Source organism: Pteronotus mesoamericanus, unplaced genomic scaffold, assembly GCF_021234165.1.
Source record: "Pteronotus mesoamericanus isolate MK-2021 breed Mesoamerican mustached bat unplaced genomic scaffold, CSHL_Meso_final contig_105, whole genome shotgun sequence".
In the NCBI taxonomy this organism is placed as follows: domain Eukaryota; kingdom Metazoa; phylum Chordata; class Mammalia; order Chiroptera; family Mormoopidae; genus Pteronotus; species Pteronotus mesoamericanus.
Window position 1 is genome coordinate 9,406,106 of NW_026555006.1, and position 12,366 is coordinate 9,418,471.

Consider the following 12,366-nt stretch of genomic DNA (forward strand, 5'->3'; position numbering starts at 1 on the left):
CACTCTGGGTATGATTCCCTGGAAGCCCAGACAGGCAGGCAGGTGGACAGGGAGGTTTGTCCTCCCTAGACAGCATCCTCAGCAGCTGCTGCTGACTCAGCCTCCTCACCCTCCCAATGGGTGGGGTAGACAAGCAGCCCAGCCCGCGGGTTTGACGTGGTAGGTAGGTGGCACCAGGAGTAAAGTCGCAGACATCTGCAGACACAGAGACCTTTGATTCCGCCCAAAGTTGAGGACATTTGTAATGCTTTCTCTTTTACCTGCCATTCAGCCCCACCATCTGGCTCCAAATCCAAACAGCCATCAGCCCTCTTTGTAGGCAGTTGGGATTGAAAGTCCTTGGTGGCTCAGCAGGTCCCAGCTGAGAGGGCCTTAGGGGCTGGCCAGCACCCCCCTTGAGGAGAAGACACACCACCTACCCATTCCAGGGAGACTCAGGTTCCCTGGCTGCGGGGTCCAAGAGTTAGAAGAGCTGGTAACTCATATACACGGCACCTTCGTTGTTGAGGACAACAGGTACGGTGACTTGGGCCCACCATGCTTTTGGTGAAAGAAAATGTTTTAGTTTATAATATTAATGTGTTTGCCTTTCTACCAGGGCGGTTGTAAAGTATAATTATACACACGTACATGTGTATTCACGTTTACATTTATATTTGCATTTATGGGAAAAAGGGTCCGTGAAGCCAAAAGTGCCTGGAACCCATGAAAGCCATCACAGCCCTGCTCATGCGGCCCCTCTGGGTCTCCGTTTCCCGCCGTTGCCGTGCCGATCACAGTCGCGCCCACGCCCCGCCCTTCCACGGTGCCCCAGTGCTCTCCCTGAACGTTCGCTCACTGAGCCCACCGTGCCCAGATGTGCCAGGTTTGGAAGGCTTCCGTGTACACTCCGTGCACACACCCACGTCCCTTAGCGTTGCATTCGAAGCCTCTCACTCTCCTCCCCTTTGAGTGTCCAGCACTGGCCTCCTGTCCACAGCTCTCCAGCTACAAACACCATGCCTGGCACGGTTTCCTGGACAAGCTGAGCCTCTGCAATACTCAGGGCTCTTTTGCTTCAAAAATACCCCCTTTTTATTTGCCCGATGGTCCCCTACTCAGAGCACCCCTACATCATTTGCGGGGTTCAGTACAAGGTGAAAATGCAAAGCAGAGCATTACACTCTCGTGGTGCTCCTCTGAGTCTGGGGACCTGTGTGACTGCACAGGCCACATGCCTGTGAAGCCATCCCTGCCTTCTCCTCTCCTCAGATCAGCTCGACGCTCCCCGTTTTTTTGAAACTGCCCTCGTTCCCCAAGATGAAAAATTAGGAAGTCACAAAGCACTTCTTACATTCCAGGCACTGTGCCAAGCACTTCACAGCCAAGGTTGTATGTAATCCTCACAACCACCCCATGAAGTAGGTGGAATCTTGCCCCCTATTTTGCAGATGGGAAAACAGAGCCACTCAGCAAGCAGGCGGCAGCGCTGGCATTTAAACGCAGGGCTGCCTGAGGCCAGAGCTCAGGCTCTTATCCGCTCACTCTATCAACCCTCCTGGCTCCATGGCTTTCTAATCTTGCCTCTGCTCTTTAATTGCTGAAAGCTCCCGACTCTGGCCCTGCTTCCTCAGTCCCTGGGCATCCATTCTCTCAGCCCCTCTTGCCCCCAAACACCCCAAGAAGCCAATGTCCTTCTTTCCGGCCCAGAGAAGCTTCTGGTTTCCCAGTAGACATGTATTGAGTTGAAACATCATTTTCCTTGTATACCTGTGAATTACCGGTCAGCCTTTCCACATTCCCTATGACCTCAAGTTCAGTGTTTGGTCTCATGAGCCCCATGCCTCACCTGTGGTGCCGTGTTAGCTCAGGCCCTTTCTATCATTTTCCAGACCTCAAGGTCCTGCTCACTAGCCCATCTCTCTCCCCAATCTATCTGACACCCTGCAGCCATTGTGTCTTTTTAAAAATGCAGATCTGAGCCTGTTTTTGTTCTTTAAGATCTTTCTGTGGCTCCCCATTTCCTTCAGATCCCTTAGCTTGGCACACAAGACCCTGCCTCCCCCTCAACTGTAACCCTCCCACATGATCATCACTAATTACTTATTTGAAATTCCCAGAATGAATCATGCTTTCTCATGCCCCCGCGACTGTGCACATGATGCTCTCCTACCCGGAATGCCCTTCCCAGAAGTCTTAGAAAACGCCTCCAGACAAGTTGAGACTTACTTAGCTTCACCTCCTCCAGGAAGCCTTCCATACTGGCCTTTCCAAAGGCTGAGTTAAGGGCTTCTCTTCTGCCCTCCCCACCCAACTCCCAGAGGTCTCCACTACCCCCCACTGGGCCCAGATTCAGGCCCCTTTGATTGATCTTTACATCACCAGCCTCTGACATTAGGTTTTTTTGTTTTGTTTTTGTTTTAATAAACTCTGTAGATGAGTGATGATTGGGCCAGGATGCACTGACCCTGTTCACCTGTCTGGCATCAGGGGCCCCACTGAGGCACAACCATGTCCCTGCAGCGGGCCAAGAACAAGTGTCCAGCGTAGACTGGGAACACTGACAACTCCAGAAGGATGATAGATGGGCTCACGCATTGATTACCTATGGTGCTTGGAGCTTCTGAGAGGAGACTTACGTTCTCATGGAGAGAAGATGGATGAATGTACTTAGGAAATGAAGCATACAGAATTAAAAACTGAGACCCTAATTTCAGCAAAAAGAATTAGTTGTGCAAAGGCATAAATTCAATCCCAGTATGATATGGTTCAACTGTGATTTGCAGGGTCACAAGACTATAAATATTAACTATAGCTCCAAGCCATATTGTAACTGGACTGGGAAGTGGGCATAGGTGGAGTGGCTCGGTGAGGAAGAGAGCTGGGCCCTTCCCTTCCACCACCGCACGTCATCAAGGCCTATCTCAAACCGGGAATGAGGAAAGAGATGTGGTAACATATTATTTAGAAATTTGAAGTTAATTATTTGGAAGAAATAATGGTCTGTGGCTGCCTATGGGCAGTAAGATACGAGGGTGGAGGGGAATGGGACTGGGAAATGGGCCTTATAGAACTATCTGATTTTTTGAACTATGTACATGGTGTTGTTAAAATGCTCATATAATTTTAAAAATATTGCCTGTGGTGTGAAGACAAGGATGTGTCATGAGGCGAGTATCCCTGCCCGGTCAGTCTGACTAATGTTCCTGAAACACCACCTTGGGCAGTTCATCTGAGCCCTGCAGACCCTGGAACCTGACTGGGCGGGGCCATCTCTGTGTCCTCCGGACCCGACCCCACCCGCCTGCGCATACCCTTTGCTCCCCACAGACTGGTCTCCTCCCACGTCTCCTGCAGACGCTACCCCTCCCACCGCCTGGTATTTGCTCAGGCTGTGCTCTCTGGCGCCACGTTAACATCTTCCCTCCCTTCTGCCATCTCAGCTCCTCCCTCGGACATCAGGGCCATTTGAAACAAGTGTGTCTGCTTTGCCCAGGCCCGCTCTGCAGACGTTTGAGGGAGTTTTTGTATGGTGCACCCGCCTTCCTCGGGATTGTCCATCATCCCTGCTCTCTCTCTGTTTGAGCAGGAAGGCTCAGGGGGCAATGCTCCAGGCCCACCTCTACCATCCAGGGCCAAGGGATTTCTCTGAGTCTGCTTTTCCCTCTGAAAAATCAAGATCTTTAGGCCTGCTTGCCAGGATGTTTGTGAGAGAGCTCAAGCTGACCACCCATTTCTAGCCCCTTCTCCTCTGAGCAGGTGGTGCCTAACATGGCAGCAGCTGTGGCAGAGGTAACATTTTTCAAGTGTTTCCAATCTGGCAGCACTGCAGGAAGCCATGTATCATCTAGTTTAATTCCTACAATGGGCAACATTATTTCCATTTCATGAATGGGAAGAAATAGAGGCCTGCCCAGGGAAATTTGCAGATAACTCTACTTGCCATCCCCCACAATGGACCACAAGCAGATCGAAGGCAAGAAGAATTGTACACTCACCTTCATGGAGGCATTATTCACAATAGATAAAACCCAAGGGCAACCTGTGCCCATTGACAGAGGAATAGATAAAGTGTCAGTGGAATGGCGTTCATCCTTAAAAGCAAGCAATTCTGACTCATGCTACAACATGGCTGAATATTGAAGACATTATCTTAAGTGAAATAAGCCAGGTCACAAAAAGACAAATATTGTATGAATGCGCGGATATGAGGTTCTCAGAGTGGTCAAGTTCATAGAGGCAGACAGTGCTGTGGTGGTTGGCAGCGGTCAGCTGGGGGTCGGGGAAATGGTGAGTTAGCGTTTAATGGATACAGAGTTTCAGTTTGGAAAAAGGAAAAATTCTGGAGATGGGTAGTGGTGATGGTAACACATCAAGGTGAATGGACTTCATGCCACTGAACTATACAATTAAAAATGGTTAAAATGTTACATTTTATGTCGTATATCTTACCACAATGAATTTTTTACATGTAGTTAGAGACAGAAATTAGAATAGAGTTTATCAGGGGCCAGGGGGAGGGAGAGTTATATTTTTTAATAGATGCAGTTTTTTTGGAGATGATGAAAAAGGTTTGGGTATATGAGGGGGGACCCAAAAATCAGGATTGATTTATTTAAAAAATGTGTATTCACTTTCACATCTTCAAACTTCAATCACCTTCGAAGTAGTCTCCATTTTATGCAATACATCTATTGAGACATTTTTTCCTACGGCTCAAAACTGGTTTTGAACTTATCAGTTTTGATGCCTTTTAGTGCTTCTGGTGGTTTTTGTGTCCCCTCTTCCGCATCAGCAAAACATTGCCCTTTGAGGACATTTTGCATCCAAGGGGAAAAAACAAGTGTCACTGGAGGTGAGATGGAGTGAACAGGGAGGGTGGGGCACAGAGGTCATGCCATGTTTGGTCACAAACTACTGAACCCTAAGTGCGGTGGGGGCCGGTGTGCTTGTAAATCACCCACCATGAAATGGGCAAACACATTGGAAGAGTCTTCAGAAAAATCTCCCTGAAGCTGAACGCTGCCTCTCACAACAGTGCCGGCCCGTATACGGGCTCACATGGGTTCCTAGAAAGGTTGCATTGTCGAGGGAAGACTGTACAACCGGGGGCCCGCCCTCCGGAACATAATGCCAGTATTCTTTTAGGTTCCCCCCTTGTAGATACTGGTGATGGTTACTAAACATTGAGAATGAATTTAATGCCACTGCATTGGACACTTAGGAACAGTTAAAATAAATAAATATTGTGTTATGAATACTTTACCATACAAAGAAAAAGCAGGGAGATCCTGTGCCTCTGTGATTTCTCTGGACCCAGAGTCTCAAGCGGGGCCTAGCACACACTAGGTGCTCAAGAGCATTTGTTGATTTGAAAAAGCTTCTGTTGAAAAACACCAGAAGTCTTCAGCTTGGGAGAAAATGCACCTGATCAGGATTCTGCCTTGAGTCAGCTCTGGCTTCCCGGTGGATAAAAGTTCCACAGATGCGTGGAATCCCCTGAGACAGACAGAGAAACTATAATAACGTAAATAGGGAGCTACGATTAATTGCCAGGCATTTTACAAACACACGTAAGAGCCAACAATTAGAGTACTTATTCTATGCCAGAGACCATTTTAAGAGTTTTCATGCTTCACAGAAATGCCTCTGAGATTCTTAGGAGTGTAATTCCCATTTTGTGGCTGAGAAAACTAAGATACAGAAAGGTTAAAATAACTCGCCGAAGGTCACACAGCCAAATCTCAGGGAAACCCAGATTTGCCCTCGGGTGGTCTTGTTTGCTTAGTGACCAGGGTTTGTGTTTCCTCGTTGCACTGTGTCGTCCTTGGCATTTCTGCATTTCTCCAGGCCTGACCAAAAGATCTGACCAAGAAGTCTGAGCATCATGCAGACTTGGTTCAAGTCCTGGCTCAGCGTTTTTTGCATGGTCCTAGACAAGCTAGTTGACCTCTGTACTCCTCTGGGTTCCCATCTGTGATGTGGCTATAGCAACAGTAGCCACCGCACAGGATAAAATAAATTAGTATGTGTCCACCTCTTCAGTGAGCATGGTGCTAGGGTGTAGGAAGCACCCACGAGGTGGGAGTTGGGACTGTGCTCTCTAACTTCCTGGAAAGATCTTGGGCAATTTCTCTTCCTCTCTGAGCTTTGCTGATCTTAGTTATGAAACAGAATTACTAAAACCAACCCATCAGGTTTGTTGTGAGGATTAAGCAAACACTGTGTTTTGTATTTAGGTCTATTTATAACCCTAACTCATTCTCCAAAAGTATTTAAGGCAGGTAACAACAATGAAGGATTATTTTTAACTTGAAAACGAAGCCTTTGGAACAAAGAGAACAGGGAGGCAAGGAAAAAAAGAAAGAGGAAACAAGATAATTGTTTCAAGAGCCTGGCTGCCCTGGCAGGTTATAAGCACTCAATAGATATTTAGTATTGTTTTCTGGTGGTAATGTATCTGGTCCTGGTGAAGCCGGCTCCTCAAGCTGTAGTTAATTACAGCCCGACTCAGCCGCAGAGGTGCGAGGTTCTTCAGAGGGCAACGCGCTGAGCTCTTCCTGGGGAAGGGGAAGCGGAGATGAGATCTGAAGCTGTGAATTCCACCTCTTGCTCAGAGCAGCTCAGAGTTTATGACTTTATGTCCATTACACATTGGGCTTCTGAGGACGATTTCATTTGAAGAAAGTGAGAGAGAGAAAGAGGAGGAGGAGGAGGGGGAGGGGGAGGGGGAGGGGAGGGACGGGGGAGGGGGGAGAGGACAAAGAGAAGGAGGAGGAGAAGGAAAATTGAAAGACTAGAAAAGCACTGATAATTCTAATTCCCCTTCCTTTTACAGACACAGATACTGAGGCCCAGAGAGGAGGGTGGCTAAATGCAACTGGCTATTTTTCTCTTTTGTAGGACTCTTCAGATGGGGAAACCCCCAATCATAAAATAAATCCTTTATGACTCCATCTCTAGTCAGCAAGCATTTCCTGATACCCTACTGTGTTCGTGCCATCATCCTAGGAACTAAGCTATGAATAAGACACATTTCTGCTCTTGAGAAGCTCACAGTCTAGAAGAGGGGTCAGAGGTTTATAGGCCCAGAGTGACAGGAAAGCTGACCCAATCTGAGGGGTCCAGGACAGCTAAGTTAGGTCTCGAGAGAAGAGTAGGGTTTTGCCAGGCAGCCAGTGTGAAGGGAGCTCACACTGTTCTCCTGATCTCAGCACTCCCTGCCTTCCCTGCCACTGCTTGTTGTTACTTGTTCAGCTGCCTTCACTGCAGGCTCTCAGTAATCCGCAGGCAGGAACCTGGAGCATTTGCCCCCATGTGTCCAATGCCCTCAGACCAGGGGAAGGCAAGGAGGGGAAAAGAGGATAGGGGGAATTCCAGGCACAAGGAAGAGCACGTACAAGAAAGCCAGAGGTAGACAGCAAGGCCTTTGAAACACTTTGGGTTGTTTTGCATGGTTCCGCCCTCAGCAGATGACTTCAGTTCCATCAGATGTTTGTTGGATTTTATTTTGTAGATAACGAGGAATCATGTGTTCTGATTTTGGATTCAGAGGCTAGAGAATTCTTTGGTGGATGTCTGTGTTTGGCAGCAGATATGACATCCAAGGAATCTGGCACCTCGGATTTGGAATGAACCTCAGGGCCTTTCAGGTATATCCATTCACCCAACAGATCATCTGCGGCGTCCCGTGAGCAGAAGGTGTGGCTCCCATTCAACATGGCCATCCTGCTGTTGCTGTTAATTAACTGCCTTAAATGTATTGCAGGATGTGGTACAGGATACACCTCTGGCTCTTACCAGGGGACACTTACCCACAGTTATTGAGTGTTCACTCTGTGTGATGGGGTCTTCACATACCATTATTTCATAGATTCTAAAATGTGATAGATCATAAGACACACACTAATTTTGGACATGCTAAATTGTTATCTTAGGATCTATGAGCTCTGGTAGAGTTGTCCTTAATTTTTCTAATAGATTTAGGTGATGTCCAAACTTGCCTTCGAGAAACTGATGCTCAGAGAGCTTCCTTTGTCCTCAATCTCACAGCTCTCTCTAGGCAGAGCCATGTGGATCCAAAGGCTCCTTCTCTCTCGGAGAGTTGAGGAGGCCCTTTCCGGCCTCTTTAAAAATCTGTCTAAGGTTACCGTCAATTTTCCTGCAATAGGCAAAATTCTGCCCTTCCTCCTGCTGGTGTTTTGCAGGGTTACTTTGTCTGAACCATTTTGCAGAGTTACTTTGTTCCCTCGTCTTTGTATCTTCTGAGTGAAAAGACCAGTTTGCCTCAATAATTTCCTAAATTTCCAAAGTAGCCAAGGGCTGCTATTTGATCCACCTCCTCAAGCCTGTCTCTCCATCAGAACTCTCCTTATCTCCACATAGGCTCGGGCATCCCACCAAGAAGTTCTGTGTGCTTGGTGCCTCTGTCTTTTCCCCCTTCTTCCCTTTCTTTTCTCTGTTGCTGCATTAACAAAAGATGAGCATTCTCATGCCTCCGGCAGAGCTCTGCTGTCTCCCAGGCAGCTCAAATGCCCGTGGGGCAGGACCAAGATGAGTGACACCGGTCAGTGGGAGAAACCCTGAGTGGAAACGCACTGGGACCTGTCTCCTGTTTGTGCTTGGGCGTACGAGGAAGATGTGCACATGCTGGTCAGATAGAATCTAGCAAGACAAGAGATTCAAGAAATATGTGTTGTCTGGCTCATTCACAGATACATTAAATTTTCTTAGACACCCTGGAAGGTAGGTGAAAGAGCTGAAGGAAGATAGGCACTATGGCAGTTAATAAGAATAACAGGAATCTCACATATGGACATTTCATCCCACAGTTTGCAAGATATTATTAGTTCACCTATAATGCCCTTGGATTAAAACAAAAACAAGATAAAACAAAGTGCACTTACAAATGCGTATAGAAAATAAGGGCTCTTGGCATCAGAGAATCAGGCCCATTTACCAGCCAAGATTCCCTGGACAAATCACCTAATCTTTCTGACATTATGTTCACTGATCTGCTTAGTGGAGATCTTAATTCCTTCCTGAGAGCATTGTTGTCAGTATTGAATGAGATATTGTCTGTAAAGTGCCATTTTAATGCCCAATAGATGTTTGGAGAATAAGGAAGAAATAAAGCTAATATGCTTTGAGCTGTCGCTGCTTGCTAAGCTTTGTATGCACTTGATCATCGATTGCTCATGGTGGCCTCTGAGATAGGGGCACCCATTCCTCCATGTGGAGGGTCGCGGAGGTCACGGGACCTGTCCACAGTCACTAAACTAGTAGCAGGTCTAGAATCCAGACTCAGGTAGCTCTCACTTTAGAAGTGAAACTCTCACCTGCTATGTAACTGCGCCACTCAGAAACACAACTGACGCAGCTCTTTAAACAATGCCTTTGGGATTTGGCCCCAGTCCCCTGACACCAGCCTGCAGAACCATCCCAGGTTCTGGAACGAGGAAAATGGCAGTCCTGCCCCTTCCTCTGACGGCTGTTGATGTTGGGCAAGTCTTCCTCCTGTCACAGGCCTGAGGAGCCACGATTCTACGTCTAGGTGTGGACTGTACACCAGGCTGTTGAGAATATCCACTGTGCTGTCCTAACTGAAGCAGCTGATGAATTGGGAGCAGAAGGGGAATTTGGTGTCTCCTCCCTCCCAGCTGCTGGACTCTGGCCCCACTGGCAGAGGTTCCTGGGGCCGGTTCACCCCACGTTCTGCCCCCCAGCTCTGGGTGCCAGCACACGCTTCTCTGGAGATGGGCATGAATGCCCCTTGGCAGGAGGTGACATCTGCTTTCCAAGGGGTGGGCATGACACCATGGGAGGGCACGACCGCAGATGTGTGATGGCGGCCTCCCCTTTGACTCCCAGTGGCAGCTGTTATGGGAGGGGACCCTGAAACACAGCCAACACCACAAAACCATAACACAGGCTGGCCATGAAGATCAGTTCCTTAGGTCTCTGTAGAGACAGATTGGCTCTTCCTGCTGGGACGATCAGAAACAACCAGAAGGCCAGGAACTCAACCAGGTTAGAAGAAAGGAAACCTCAAACCAGAGCCCTTCCTGGCAGTGCAGGGCAGGGGTGACAGAGCGTGAGCTCAGAAGTCACACGCTCTCGTGTTCCCATCCTCATCCAGTTACCCATCGGTTGTGTGAACGTGGGCGCAGCCATTGACTAACGAGCGTCAGTGTCCTAATTTTTAAAATCTGTGCACTAGTAATAATACCTGCCTCCTAAGTCTGTATGAAAAGTAAACACACGTAAAGGAAAAGGTCTGCCCCATGCAAATGTGCAGTGAGCATGCACTCCTGTTCAAGCCAGAGCTCACCCCTCTGAGGGGCCCAGTCTCTTCTTCCTCCCTCTCATCCAGTTCTCCAAACTTTCCTGGCAGTTGATGGCTGCCAGATATGCAGAGATACATAAGGCACGACGCCCGCCTCAAGGAGTCCACAGTCTGAAATTCCTGAAATCCTTGTTGCCCTTACACTCATATACCAATAGCCATAATGATAACAATAATAACGAATACTGTGTGCCATTTATCAGACAGTTACTATATGCAGGCACAGTGCCAATGCTACCTACGCCTTCTTTCTAACGTCCATAACAATCCTTTGGGATATGGATTACTACTCACACTGATGAGGGAGACTGAAGCTGGAGGAGTAGGGGTGACTCAGTTACTTGTCAAAGGCTCTGCAGCCGTAAGCAGGAGAGCCGAGGTTCTAACCCAGGCCCAGAGTCGGAGGGAGACTTCTCCTTCCAGGCTGCTTCCCATCATGCTTAACCGCCGTCCTCCTCCAGGGCGCGAGGCTTTGCAGAGGGGCTGGCATTTGCACAGGACCTCACTGAATCTGCACTACCACCCACAGAAAGGATGTAGAACCTTTATTATCAGGCCCATTTCCCAAGTGAGGGAACCAAGAGCAGGTGAATTAATTTGTGAAATAGAGCTCAGCTTGCCTTGCGTTACACTGAAGGTAAAGCTCAGTGAGTTTATAAAGACATTGAATGTCTTAAGATCAAATAAAAGGCAACTCTGAGGCTGCTGCTTGGTGAGAAGCCTTGTGCAGAGGCGAAAAATATGTGCAAACAAAGCCAACAGCTTTCTTTATGTTCCCCGAAGTTGCTAAAAATGCCTGTGGGTTTGCACACAAGCAGATGCTGCGCTCACAATGCTGTGTGGCTTCTGTCGTTGGCTCTGGCAAGAGGAGACCTGGCAGGTATTTCTCACGTCTTCGTAAATACACACACGTCAGACAAGGGAAGAAGTTCCAAAGAAGTCCCAGGGTGTGGATTTCTGCCAAGTCTTTTTTAATTTGTTGTTGACTTAGGTTGGTTGGGGGGAAGACTCCTCATGGATGAGCCCCTGATCCCCTGAGGTAAGTGGGGTATGGTGAAAAAAATGCATTCTCTGTGCTTGGAGTCAGACAGTCTTGGACCCTACTTACAGTTCTTTCACCTGCAAGTTCTGTGACTTGGGCCAGGTTGCTCAGCCTCCCTGAGCTAACCTCAGTTGGCCCATCTGTAAGGTAGGTAATATCTTCTGCTAGAACGTAGACTCCGTGAAGGCTGGGACTTTTGTCTGTTCTATTTGTCCCTGCATTCTGGTGCCTGAAACAGTGCCTGATGCAGATAAGTGTTCTAACTTAGTTAAATGAATGGAAGTGAATGAATGAGTGGATGAATGAGTGAGTTGCTATCTTGTAGGGTTTTTGTAAGATTGAAATAAGACCATGAATGTGAAATTGCTTTACAATATGCAAATTGTTAGACAAACATGAGAATTTATTATTATACAGAACATGATCTGGGTTCTATCAAACACATTTATTCATTCAGTCCATCAGAGATTGCTTTGTGAGTTTTTTCTTGGGCCTGGCTTTGGAATACAAAAAAATATGAGATCTGGTTCCTTCCTCCAAGTGCTCGCAGTTGTTAACATGGGAAATAATACAAAAAAATTAATAAATAATAATGCAGAATAAACTCTGTGTTCTGTGTACTTACAATTGTAAACCTACTTTTGCCCCACCCTGTACTAGCAAACCAAGGCCTACAACGTAGCAGAGGTCAGCACAGGGTGCTGTGGGAAGAGACAGGGGTGTGACTGACTCATACTGGACAGGGGTAGGCAAGAAAACTTTCTGGAAAAGTTGTTCTGGGACAGTCCCGATTTCAAACCCATTATTGGACTTTTCTTACTAAGTTTAGGCCTTTGGGCCACTGGGTTGCACTTTCTTTAACACGCATACTGTCATTTTCATTATAGTCTCTCCCTGACATACAATTTCTCCTTTTTCCACTTGACTCATCACACCTCTGGGCAAAACCCCAACCCCGGTTAAAGGTGACTCTCCACCTACTCCGCTGCCGCACCTGTGC